We start from the raw sequence: 12,543 nt of genomic DNA on the forward strand, positions 1-12,543 counted from the left end.
TTTCAGCCCCTCATTTTAAAGCATGTTCCTACCATGCAACACAACAAACCAATTCTTCTAGACTACTTACCTGTGCAGGCCATTCTCCAGCCTCTGTTACAGCAGTGTGCTTCCAGGATAACCTCCCTTCCCTGTAAGATGGCTTAATGGATAACCTTCCAGTAACGTGAGGCTGAGAACAGGAGCAGGAGCAGCACTGCACAACAAGGTCAGCATGCTGTGTTTGAGCTACCTAAGAATATGTATCTGAGGTCTGCCTGTGCCTCATATAGCTTAGAAAAGTAGTATTAGTCCCTTCTGACACAGTAGAGCAATGTCTAATATACCCATGGAGAGAGGTTGTCTCTCCCAATGAGAAGAGACTTTTGATTTCCAACTATAGCAACCAGTCCATGAGTTTCATATTCACACATCTCATATATAGTTGCAGATACAAGCACCACATACATGCAGGACTTAAGCACAGGATGTCAGTGGCAAATATGTGAAGCATGAGAGAATAATTACATTTGCTGCCTTCAGACTGCTTTCTTAGCTGTGTGGTGGTGTAACTCTTACGCCATTCTGTTTTTTTTCACCCTGGATGTTAAGTTAGTTAAGTAAGCAGCCTGAGAACACTCTAGCAGCCACATTCAGAAGAAGCCTTACGGGTTTAATGTGCTTTAACTTCATGGGTTTAGTTCATTCTCCCACTCCAGTTCCTCGCCTGGACTCCTCCAGTGTTTACGAGCCTTTACTGTTATTTTAGCTTCTTACTCTTGCATTCGTCATAATCTGTGAAAATCAGAGTTGACATGATGACAAAAGTTGTCACACTGAATACATTGTTTACTTGGCTTGAACAGTTATTTTTATAGTCTCTCCAGAGAAAGTTTCTTATTCAAATTTGCCAGAGAGACTCCACAAATTTAACTAGAAACTTGGCATTTCCTCTTCCAAAAATTCTTCGAGTGATATTTTCCAGCAACAGACTAATTGACAACATCTTGCTTCATAGAGGCACACATCCTTCTGCATTAGATTTTCTCAACACATTCGCACCTGGAGTTTGGGGATCGGCAGTTAGGCACAGCATTGCACAACCAGTAAGCGGCTCACCTAGGAGGCAGGCTGATCAATCCCCAAAATGCAATTTTGTGTAAACAAGGGATAAAAATCCTGACAATTCATGACAAGAGTGATTCTTCACACCCAGACTAAGATTTCTCCAGTGTTCTGCCCTGTATATTTTACATACTGAATCTCTCAGCAATTTAATTTTCCCCAAGGCTTTCATATTGTTCTAAGGGAAACAACAGCTGAGATCTTTTCCAAACCAGTGTAACGAGACATTGTGTTTGACAAGAAAGGTCTAAAATTTATGTTTTACTTGCTTCATGCTTAGACTTGAGCTTGCAAAAACAGCATCTACAAGAGGAGATTGTCCCTGGTTATTTATAACCACTGAACACCGCAGTCACCTGTGTGATCCAAGACCGTTTGTGTCTGGGTTATTTCCGAATTGATACCTGCAGACATTTTAACCTGGAGGATGATGGGTAGGCTACTTTAAATTTTATTTGTGACCAACAAGGAATACCTAATCCACTGAACTTTTTAGCTTAGAAATAATACCTCCCACAAATTTGGGCTAGGTAGATTCATTAGCACTATGAAATGCTTCATGATATATGCCATTGGCCTCCAGATAGCCATGCACCAGTTTGCAATATCTCTGCATCAATCACTATTAGCTGCCTACAGAGCTGCAAAACAATACTTCTAGGTATAAGCCACTTGGTAAAAATCGGTGTGATTTGCGATCTACAGTGTGGTTAAGGTAGAAGGAAGCATGAAGACATGGTAATCCAGTGGCAGCAGCTATGATTTCAGGGTGGTCAAGAGAAGCTGAGTTCTGCATCCGAGAAACATGTTTATTTGGCTTAAGAAAAATTTAAGGAGAAAACACCACCAATATCTGACCCAGCTCTACAGCAGGCAAAAGAAATGGCTCGTGAAGGTTAACAGCTGGCTGTCCCGCCAGCCACCAGGGAGCAAACAAAGCTGTTTATAAAAGAAAAGGGAAAAAAAAAAACCCAAACTTTGTCATTCTGATAAGTCTCATCTATTCTGTTTCCAATTTGCATAACATTCTAGGCTTCAAGGAGTAAACAATATGTTTCTGCTTCTGGCTCTTCAAGCAGCTATCTGATTTACCTTTCTCAGCTCTAAGACGGTGGGTTTACTGCATGTCCTGCCTTGACTCCTGCCACCTGGATGCCAAACTGTGTGCCTGCACAGTGCCCAAGAGCGCTAGAGCACCCAGCATTGGTGCCATGTCCTGTTTGGGCTGTTTATCTTGCTAAGCCATCCACGCCCTGTGTGTGCCACCCTCCTCCCCTCCCCATTGCTATGGATGTCTGCCCCTTCACAGGTCACATCAGATGCGGAAGCATTACTTTGCTGGACATAAGTGTTTTTTCCAGCCTGCCCTGCAGAAGCATCACACATGTGTTTAACATAAAATGTAACTAATTAAAATATATCAAGCTGATTTGGGAGGTGGCTTTCACAATTTGTCCTGTTCAGGAGGGGAGGTTACCCCATTAGCTAACTCCATGCAGCACCCTGAGGTCTTCCAGAAAGTGCTGAAGAAGGTATTGCCAGTATAAGCTAGGTTTCGTGTGAGATGATCCAGCAAAAGATCAGGCTTCCTCCATTTCAGATGAATCCAGCAGATTAGTGCTGGCTTTTATGTACATACTAGCTTTCTATTCAGGATAAATTCAAAACTATGTGGTCCCATCTCAACAGCTTAGGTCTGAGAATAGCTGACAGACAGATCAGGCACACAGTCTTCCCCCCTCCCGATATTTCTCCAAAAGCATTCAGCTAGCACTGGCTTGTTCATATGATAGTGTAAGTAGAGCTTTGACCTGTTTGTAGACTCCTTTGAAAGCAGATACTTGACTCCAGCAATTGCTTTCTCTGGGTGCAAACTCAAACAAGCAATAATACATCTCAAAACACTCCATTTTAATGCACTGTCTTCTGAGCAGACTGAAAAAAAAAAAAAGGTAAAGAGCTAAACCCAGATATTTTCATAATCAGACTCTTTCCTCCTTGGGGCTTGATAACCCTGCAGCCTGTAAAACAGGGTCCTTTAAACTTCTGAACCTGCAGCAACACAGAAATTCCTTCTCTGAATGCCTTAACTTTCCATATAGTAGGGGTCACATAGTGTTAACAATGGGAAAATTTTAAGGTTTGTATGAAATTGAGGCTTCCCATGTTTCTTCTAAGTTGTTGTTCTTCAAAGTACAGAGGAGCTGGCTCTGCAGGAGCAATCACTGCTTTATACAAACCAAATCTTCTGAGAAGTTCACTGTCTCCATGCAAAAGCCATCCCTCAGTCTTTCACACAGAAAGCAAATACACACAGCTCTAAGCCGTTGCAGGTGTGTTCCTAAGAGACAAGACATAAGCTTCACTGTAGCATCTCCTAGACTCTGCATGTTGCCTACTACTCTGCTTCACTTTTCTGCTTCAGGACAGCAGTTAAATACACAAGGAGATAGCAACCTAATTTTACCACTGTTGACCAAAGAGCAATTGAATATCTGCAATATATATTTGCTGAGGTCGATAGTTTTGTGTTGTTTTATTAAAGTAGAGGCTATCTATTAAGGCATCCTCCAGTAGACTGAGCTCAGGGCTGGTGATCAAGAAACGTACAAGATAGCTCAGAGAAGTTAATGGACAAGGGGAGCAATTTCTTTGCTCTATTTAAAGCAGAACTGTTCTTGCCAGCCCTCACAACTGGATTCTCTCCTCACCATGCAAGTGTGCTTGTCTATAATACATTCAGTCCTCAAAAAGGGATATTAGAATTTGAGGACGAAAGCAGATTTTTGTAGCAGAAATATTGCAAAGATGTTCTGCCAGAAAAATCTTTTTCAGCAACTTGAGCATCCAACTCAAAATAGCAGCTCATGATGCTGGAGTCATTGCTCTCACCCAGCATCCCTGTGAAAAGATTCGGGCTGGCATGGCTCAGCAGTCTCCAGGAGATACGATGACAGCTTTCTGAGGGTGCAGATTGCTTTTGTTCTCCAGATGAAAACACTCTTACCATGGCAGTCTCAACATCCCCTTCACCAACCTGGCAAAGCAAGGAGCATGGAGAATGGGAATGTGTTGCTATGGCATCGCTGGCAAAACAACAAATTTGGTAGAGTTTACTCCAGCAGAATGAAAATCCCGGGGCAGTCGTTAGGCACAAAAGGAATGTATTTGCTGGTGCGTAAACAGCAATACTGCAAAACTGATATATGTCTTAAAAAGGCAAGATATTTGTTCACATCTTGGTGGAAATGATAACATGGATTATAGGGAAGGAGGGAGAAGAGCAAGTCAAAAACCTCACTAGCTTCAAACATGTAGTAGTTTAATAGATTAGATTTTATGGTCTCTAATAAATCCCTAGCTGACTGCAGGACCTTTATTCTACCCACAACCTCATCCTGGGATGTGTGAAAAAGAGCCTATAAACTGTCCAATGAAGTGCTCTATCCAGGATGTCCAAGGCCTTCATAAACATATTCTATTCAGTTTTAGATATTCACCTCAAGAAAGATGGGTGCAGGTTGGAGAAAATCCAAGTAGAAGCACAAAGAACCAGTGGTCTAGGGATCATGGCTTAACAATGCAAGATTGGATGAGTTAGGACTGTTGTGCATAATATATGACCAAGCTGAGACATGAAATCAGACTCAAATACCTCGGGGACTACTGTAGAGCAGGAGGGAATAATCTGTTCTCCTCATCCATGGTGGGTGAGACAAATGGCAGCAGCTTCAAGTGCATGAATAGAGTTGTAGATTAGACATTAAGAGAAGCTGCCTAATACCAAGAATGGCACAGCACTGGAATAAATAGACAAGGGAAAAATGTGTAATCTCTATCAGTGGAAGTTTCCCAGTTAGAGACCCAGTTAGATAGACACTTACTGAGGTGGCAGAGAATGATTTTGTCTTAGTGTGAAACAGAAGGGTAGATTAAATAAGTTCTTGAGGTCTCATCCTGTCCCGTTTTTTGTGGTTTTTTTAGTGACTGAATTATTTGATAACTGGTAAGTATGTAATAAGCATAGGTCTCAGAATCACCTTTTTTCCCCTGACAAGATGCGCTTTATTGTACTGGTGGATTGAACTGGCAAAGGTCTGTATAATTCTCCATAAAATCTAATGGCTTTCTAGTCTGGTGGTTTTGGAACTAGGTGTGTCTTGGAGGTACATAGACTTTTAAAGAAAATATAGCTGATGCAAGAATCTTGTTTTAATTAGGATAATTTGATGTAGTTCTGAGATTTGTTTCAATATAAGCTTTATTCTGTTAATGTTACCTAATCATCAAAATCACTACTTCAAAAATAGTGAGATGAAGCATAGGAAAAACATCCATACTAGCCTTGCAAAAGGAATTTTTGTGTTAAAATACTTGGCCACAAATGTTGCACACGTAGACACAAACTGTAAAGCTGTCAGATGTGACAGAAATTAAATATAGGGAGAATTAATTTTTTTCCATGTTTAGTAATAAACTGCATGAAGGCCATAAGATGGCGATGCAATATCCAAACCGGTAAGAATCTATGATCCAAGTTTTCCAATAAAGGTCCACGTGAACCGAAGAAGTGTTTGCAGTATCATCTGAATTGCAGGCAAGTTTAATCCAAGGAGGGCCTTCAGCCTCTCATTGCTGCAGTTACAGAGTTCTTAAGTGCTAAGAAAGTGAAAAAAAAACCCGCTTGAATTTAAAGCTGCAAGCTATTCTTCTTTCTTATAATCCTGATAAACATGAATTATCCATTAATCACCAAAAATTATTTTTAATCTTCTTAGAATTATCATCTTAGTTTTAGACAACTCTGCTTTCTGCCTTGTACTTCTGCCCACAAGCTGAGAGGAGTGACATACCTCTAACCAGACACATAGCATTTCTCCTCTGTCAGGGATCTCCTGCACTGCTTCCCAACAGCCTGTCTCCCCTGTCCAGAGTCCAGCATAACTGACTTCACCCCTCATCCTCCCGTGGTCATACTATAGTTTAGCAATCAGCTGCATGGGACCTAGTAACGCCATTTCTTTGAGTGCCTCCTCAGCCTCTTCCTCCCGCGTCAGAAGTCTCTTACTTATAAAGTCCAGATGTGCTCCACCAACCTGTGGTGAGGTAAATCTGTGCTCTTTGCTGCAAGGTTCTTGGACAAAGCCATCCATGGCATGTCCAGCCCTGAAGGAAAAAACCTCAAAACAAAGCAAAACAAAACAAAACAAAACCCACAAAGCACAGTGAGAACCTCCTCCTCCACAAGCTCCAAAATACAAGGACTGATGAGTCAGCATGAACTTCCAGCAAGTTCTGCCTCTTCCTAGCCTAGAGGGATCCTAAATATCTCTAATGCTTCTGCCCAGCTCTGCTCTGAAACCTGCTCAAATGTACCCAAAAAGAGACAAGAGCAGTGACCTGGACTAGCTCCAATCATTGGACACGGGTACGGTCCTGGGGCAAGTATTGAATATGTATGTTACATTTCTCTACAGCCTGAAACAAGACACAGAGAAGCGCCCATCTCCTCTCAGAGGGTACAGCCGTGCAACTGCAAAAACACCATGAGGGCCCCAGTGAGAGCAAATCAAAGCCCCAGTGAGAGAAGATTTGCTCTAACACAGAAAATGGCTTGCAGACCCCACTTTCCACACAGCACACATCCCGGCAGCCCCGGCCCATCTGCCATCATAGACTCCTCTCCTTTCCTCCATGTGCACTGCTCAGGGTGAGGGCTTTGCTTGGAAAGGCATGTGCTCAAGTCCTTTCTCTGCTGCGGTGTAATTCGTGTGTTTCACTTACAGTAGCTGCTTTGTGTGTACGTATCCCTCAGCTATCCAGCTCCTGGGTTGAGGCCAGAGTACCTATATGTCTACCTTCAGGGTGGTGTGTAACCAAGGTTTCATCCTACCAGCTTATCCTTCACTCTCTAATTCTTGTCACCATCCCAAGGCACTTGGCACGTCACTGCAGAGCTTTGCCGGGGGAAGTGCAAGCAGCTCTCTCTGTGCTGCCATGGGGCAGACATCACTGCTCTTTGTAAAGCAGTCTTCTCCCATGCCTTCAAGTAGGAGCTTGAACCTCATCACAAGGCTCATCCTCTTCCTTATCCTACTGCTCGGCACAGGATGGCTCCAGTTCTGCTTCCTGAAGCCTCGGCAACCTGTGCTGTTCCCTCATGTTGCAATTGCTTCCAACCCTGGAGGCCCCATGCATTGTGATTACCTCCAATCCTGCATGCCCTGTGCCATTTCTGGAATCATTTAACCCAGACCCCACTAGGCAACTGTCCCTACAGTTTGCCATGGAGCAACCAGCAGACAGGACCCCACCAAAGGGCAACCACAGCCTGTGCTCAGCTCTGCTGCCTTCCAGTTATGTCATGTTCCCTACTCCTGTCCTCACCCCTGGTGCCCTTTCTCCAGCCCAGGGCTCCTGATACAGACACTAGCCCTCCATGCCTTCTCCAGCTCCATGCCTAGACTTTTTCCCTGGTTCCTGCTTCCACCCAGCTTCATCCCATCTCCCCAGCTGCCCTCCGGTCTTCATTTCTCTTCTAACCAGAGAGCCCTGTCCCACCCAAACCCTGGTATATAGGTGTGGTAGCACCTTGTGGGGTTTAATGCTTAGGTGGTGCTCAGAATAATTAAGGGGCCAAATGGATTCCTCCCACAGCTTGGCTGCCCCAGGAGAGTGGGGATGTGCATACATTACCCCTGCAATCCTGCACATGGTGTTCTGACACAGCACGGCTCCTGTTTTCATGTCATTCCAAGCAGCCTTTGATGGATACAGGTCTGCAGGTCTGCAGCATGCAGACAGGACTTTTGCCATGTCAAAATGCCTCCAAGCAGCAACTACCCATCCTGGCAGTCTATTAAGTTTCTATAGATTTTTGACAAGCCTCCAGATGAACATCAAACCATCCCAAATCTCCAGAGGGGCTAAGAATATATGAAAAAAAAGAAAAAAAAAAAAAAACCCTGACTTCACACGTCATTATTCCCTGCAGCGCTGTAGCTAATTTAGAATCTGTTGATCCCGGTGCCAATAAATAGTTTATCTTTAAACTACCTCTGTACTTAGGCTTGGTTGCATTCTCAGGTTAGCGTTGGTTGTTTAGCTAGCAAGTCAGTAGTCTAACAGCATGTATAGGAGACATATTCACCTTCTATATCTGCCTGTGCATATTTGTTCCATTAAGCAGAGCCTCACGACAGCTAAATATTTCTCTGGGAAAACCTACTTTCTCAGAAGAAGGCGAGTGCAGAATTAATATATGTGCTAATGCACTGCCCCCCAGTGGAGTCGGGGTCTGGTTTAGGAGACTGAGTTTTGCAAACGTGCACTTGTAGGGTGCTTAAAGAAATCACTCACAGGACATACATTAAATGTAGGAAAATGTGTCACCTTCTGGTTTGTACTAGAAAAGATTATGTTTATTTGAGCATATTAAATGTTTATGGAGATAACTTTAAACTACATGGGTTTTTTACTGTTTCATTTCCTTCTGTCACTGGTCCCTTGTCTTCCAGACTTCTTAGGACTACTATTGCTTCTCAGAGGTCCCTTTCCTGCCCTCATTAGATTTTTCCTGTAGGAACACAGAATATTCTAGAGAATATTGCAGTTCAGTTCACAGTTACAGTTGTTATTTTGGCATGTCCAAAGACTCTTTTGTGAAAGAGCAGATTTAAATGAACATATATTTTAAAAATGCACATAACTAAATGTCTATATGGTAGAAATGAAGACCATAAGCCCATTGCTTCAATTCTCTTCTAGTGTTATCCTCATAATTTTTCTCACAGTGCTCTGCCACATTTCTGTCACATCACCTTTGTGTCAGGACAGGGTAATGCTTCTGAAACCACATCTCCAGGCTTTCATGTGCTTGTGTCGCTGGAATGGGGTGAGGCAATAAATGTGCACATGGATAATAAAATTATCTTTTTCTGCTCGCACCATAGTTGGGTTGTAGCACCATAAAAGGTATCTGAATAAGCTAAATGACCAGTTAATGGAGAGGGAGAAGAAGAAATAGAAAGACAGTTTGAAATACAATATATTTGAAGAAAACATGTAAGCTAGGCTTAGCAGTACTCAAGGCAGTAGCAGGCACCAACCCTTCCCAGGCGACTGGGGGAGGCACTCATGAACACCCCTGTAGTGCACGTGGGGAAAACAGTGCCTCACACAGCGGAAGGAGTATAGCTTCCTTGCTGTATATACATTTTCATAACACCCTGTAGTCTTGCCTTCCAGGGCATTAGTTTGCCAGCCTGAACTCCCCACTTTGCCTGTGCCTTCTGGGGTGCTTGCTGTCAGGTCAGCAGGTGGCAAAGCCTGATCCTCAGACATTGTGTGGTGGCCAGCAGCGTGTGCAATGGTTTCCAGTTACCCCAGTTCCCAGGCTGTAGACATTCAGGCTGAGATGCCAGGAGGACCCACAGGAGGCAACCCCACGCCTGCCTTGGGGCAGCCATCCTGGCAGGACACTCGCTCAGCTCCCTGCAGCAAGCAGCTGCTGGACCGGACTGGCCCCTTCTCTCAAGATGGATGCTAGCAACCTGCTCCTTCTCCCACTCAGCCTCCGCAAGCTCCTCTCCCTCACTGGACACTTCTCACAGAGAGGATTTGGGCTGGTTGGACCCACATCCTTTCATTCTTCTCATGCCCTGCCTTGCTGCTTGGCTCACGCGGTTTCAGCAGTCAGCAGTCCACTGTGGGGCTTGCAGTGGGGAGGGGGAGTTGGGTTTTGTAACACTTTTGGCTGGTGGTACCTGAAAATATTCTCCCCTCCCCATCTACACTTGGGATCAATAGCTCCAGTTGTTTTGTTAGTGGTTTTTGCACAAGAAATACACGTATGTCTTCTGTAAAATCAAAGCAGAAAGAGAGACTTCCTTCAGATGTACAGTACGATATGACCTTGGAAGGTAATAACAGGCTCCTAAATTATCCTTGACAAGAAGATTTAATCCCTAAATAGAGCAGGTACATGGGCTGTCTGCGCTTCGTAAAGCATTTGACACTGATACACATAAAGAACATGGGATAGGTCCAACAGGTAAAACATGAGCAAGCAGAGAGCTATGGGTGGGTCATGTCAGGAGAGAAATTACTGAACTGGTGGTGGTGTCTCAAAGTTCTCATGATGGGCTTGATGGTGGTGGTGGGAGAATAGGCGTGGAGAGAGAAGTGATGTCTTTTATTGGACCAGCCAATAGACCTGGAAAAAATAAACATCTGTCAAGCCTTGCCCCTTCAGCAGGCCCAAAAAGCAGCAGTAAAATCCATGCTAACTGCAGGGTAGGAGCAATCACTCTTGGATCAATCCCACCACATGAGAGAAAAAGGTGGTTAACACCTGTGGAGTGTGGGGAGCATTAACTGGGGGCAAAGCAACAGGCTGTAAGCTCCTGCAGAGGGGGAAAAAGGAGGTGGAGAAAAAAAAAAAAAAAGCTCGTTAGCACCTGTGTTATATTTTTAAATACATTATTACATTTCTGGTATTTTGTAATTAACCCAAGTTAATTGCGAGCTCTTGGCTTGCACATTTCCAGCCCAGAGGATAACCAGTTTTTAAAACTAGCTTGCTCCCTTGAAAGGCTCAGCTTGACGTAGCCTTGTAACAGGTTTATCAGATAAGGTACCACTAGGCTTAATGCACTCCTTAATTAGGAATGTAAACACCTTCATTAAAAAAAAAAAAAAAAAGAGGGCTTCAGAGGAATTATGAAGAGACTCAAAAGAGAAAGTATTCCAACAGAGAAAGCCATTTCTTCCTTCTTTCCTGGAAGCAGAGGCACCCTACTTTCTAATTGTAACCCTATGTGGCACATTAAGCACAGACATCTCCCTCCACCGGGACGTTATCCGAGATTCGGGAGATCCAGACTGAACAGAGATGTGAGGGACAGTCAGATTCTCTGAGGGCACATGGAGATAAATAGATGTCTTTGTGTTCACGTGCATGCCTGTAAACACGCAATTTCTGTAGGCACAGCCGTATAGTAGGCTGTGACTCCAGCCGCTATTAGCCAAGGTGGTGGTTGTTCCTTCTTTCACCCATACGCGTGGTGGTTGGCATACATCGCAGCCCCAGCAGGTCGTAGCTCGCTGCTACCCACAGACACGGAGGATGGTTGCACGGGCATGTTCCTCTGCCTGGCGTTGGACCAGGAGCTGCGTTTTGTCCTCTATGCCCTATCCCCTTGCTGTGTCCCTGGGGAACCCACGCCCAAGAGATGGGTGGGTGGATGAGGTACATGAGGGGGCTGCTCTCATGTACCACCCCGCATCCCCCTGCTCAGGGCACAGGGGCCCACAAGCCCTGGCTGGTGCTGGGGACACCCCGTGCTGTGCCCCCAGCCACCTCATCCCTCAGGCAACCCCCAGCATGGTGCCCGCTCACTGTGTGGCCCCTCTTCCCGGTGGAGAGCTTCCCCGCCCCGTGCTCCGGCTCCCTGCTCTTCCCAACAATGGTGGCCTGGGCAGCTTGGGATGTAGTTTTGAATTTAAATGCAGCCAGCCTTCAGTTTACAAAAATAATAAATCATCTTCAAATAGACTTATGTAAAAAGTAGAAAAATAAAAGACATAATGTTTGTTGGCAGCGTATGTATTCCTTTGTCTGCAAGACAGAGGCCTGTTGACAAACAAGAGGGTTTTCCGGGACTCTAAAATCAAGTACTAAAGTATAAATGGCCACCACCTAATACTGACTTCATTACATTTGCCAGACACATTGGTAGTGCTGCACTGTTACTTAGTGCACTTGTATACGGAGAGAAACATCGTGGCCAGGACCCTGCCAATGTCATACTCCCACTGCAGCGACCTGCTCAGGGGAGGTTCACCCTCTGAAGGTACCACCATGCTCTGCTCCACCCCCCTCCTGCAGCACCCCAGCTGCTATTCACTGTAAGATGCAGTAATTCAGATGTTTTCATGTAAACCGTGGAAAAAACAGAGCTGTGTGTTGACCTCTCTAACAATTTTCTGGCTTTTAAATTGTAAGAAATACAAATGTGCTGCAGAGCTAAGAGCAGACATTATTTATTGATAGTCACTATGGGATTTATATTCTATTTACAACTTCAATAAATTCTGTTGCTGGTCACTGTAGGATTTCACCTCAATTTCTTCTTGTATTTTTAAATTTCTCCACCTCTGTCCTGTCTGTCAATCATTATTCTATGCAAAACATGTCAGTCTCAGTCTCTGGACAGTGCTAAAAGCCCTCAGCTTCCCAAGTACTGTGAGATTTGAAGGCACCCGTCAGTTCACAGGATCAGACCCTGAGAAACAGAAGCAAAGTGTGAGCTCAAATCCTTATCGATCTTAATAATGCAAGCTAAAACTCAGCCTGTTCTTATTATCTGTTCTTATTATCTGATTATCTGTCATCTAGGAAGCATAAAGCCCAGGGAAAAGGAAAATATGTTAGAAAAA

Source organism: Pterocles gutturalis, unplaced genomic scaffold (assembly GCF_000699245.1).
Source record: "Pterocles gutturalis isolate BGI_N339 unplaced genomic scaffold, ASM69924v1 scaffold45057, whole genome shotgun sequence".
In the NCBI taxonomy this organism is placed as follows: Eukaryota; Metazoa; Chordata; class Aves; order Pterocliformes; family Pteroclidae; genus Pterocles; species Pterocles gutturalis.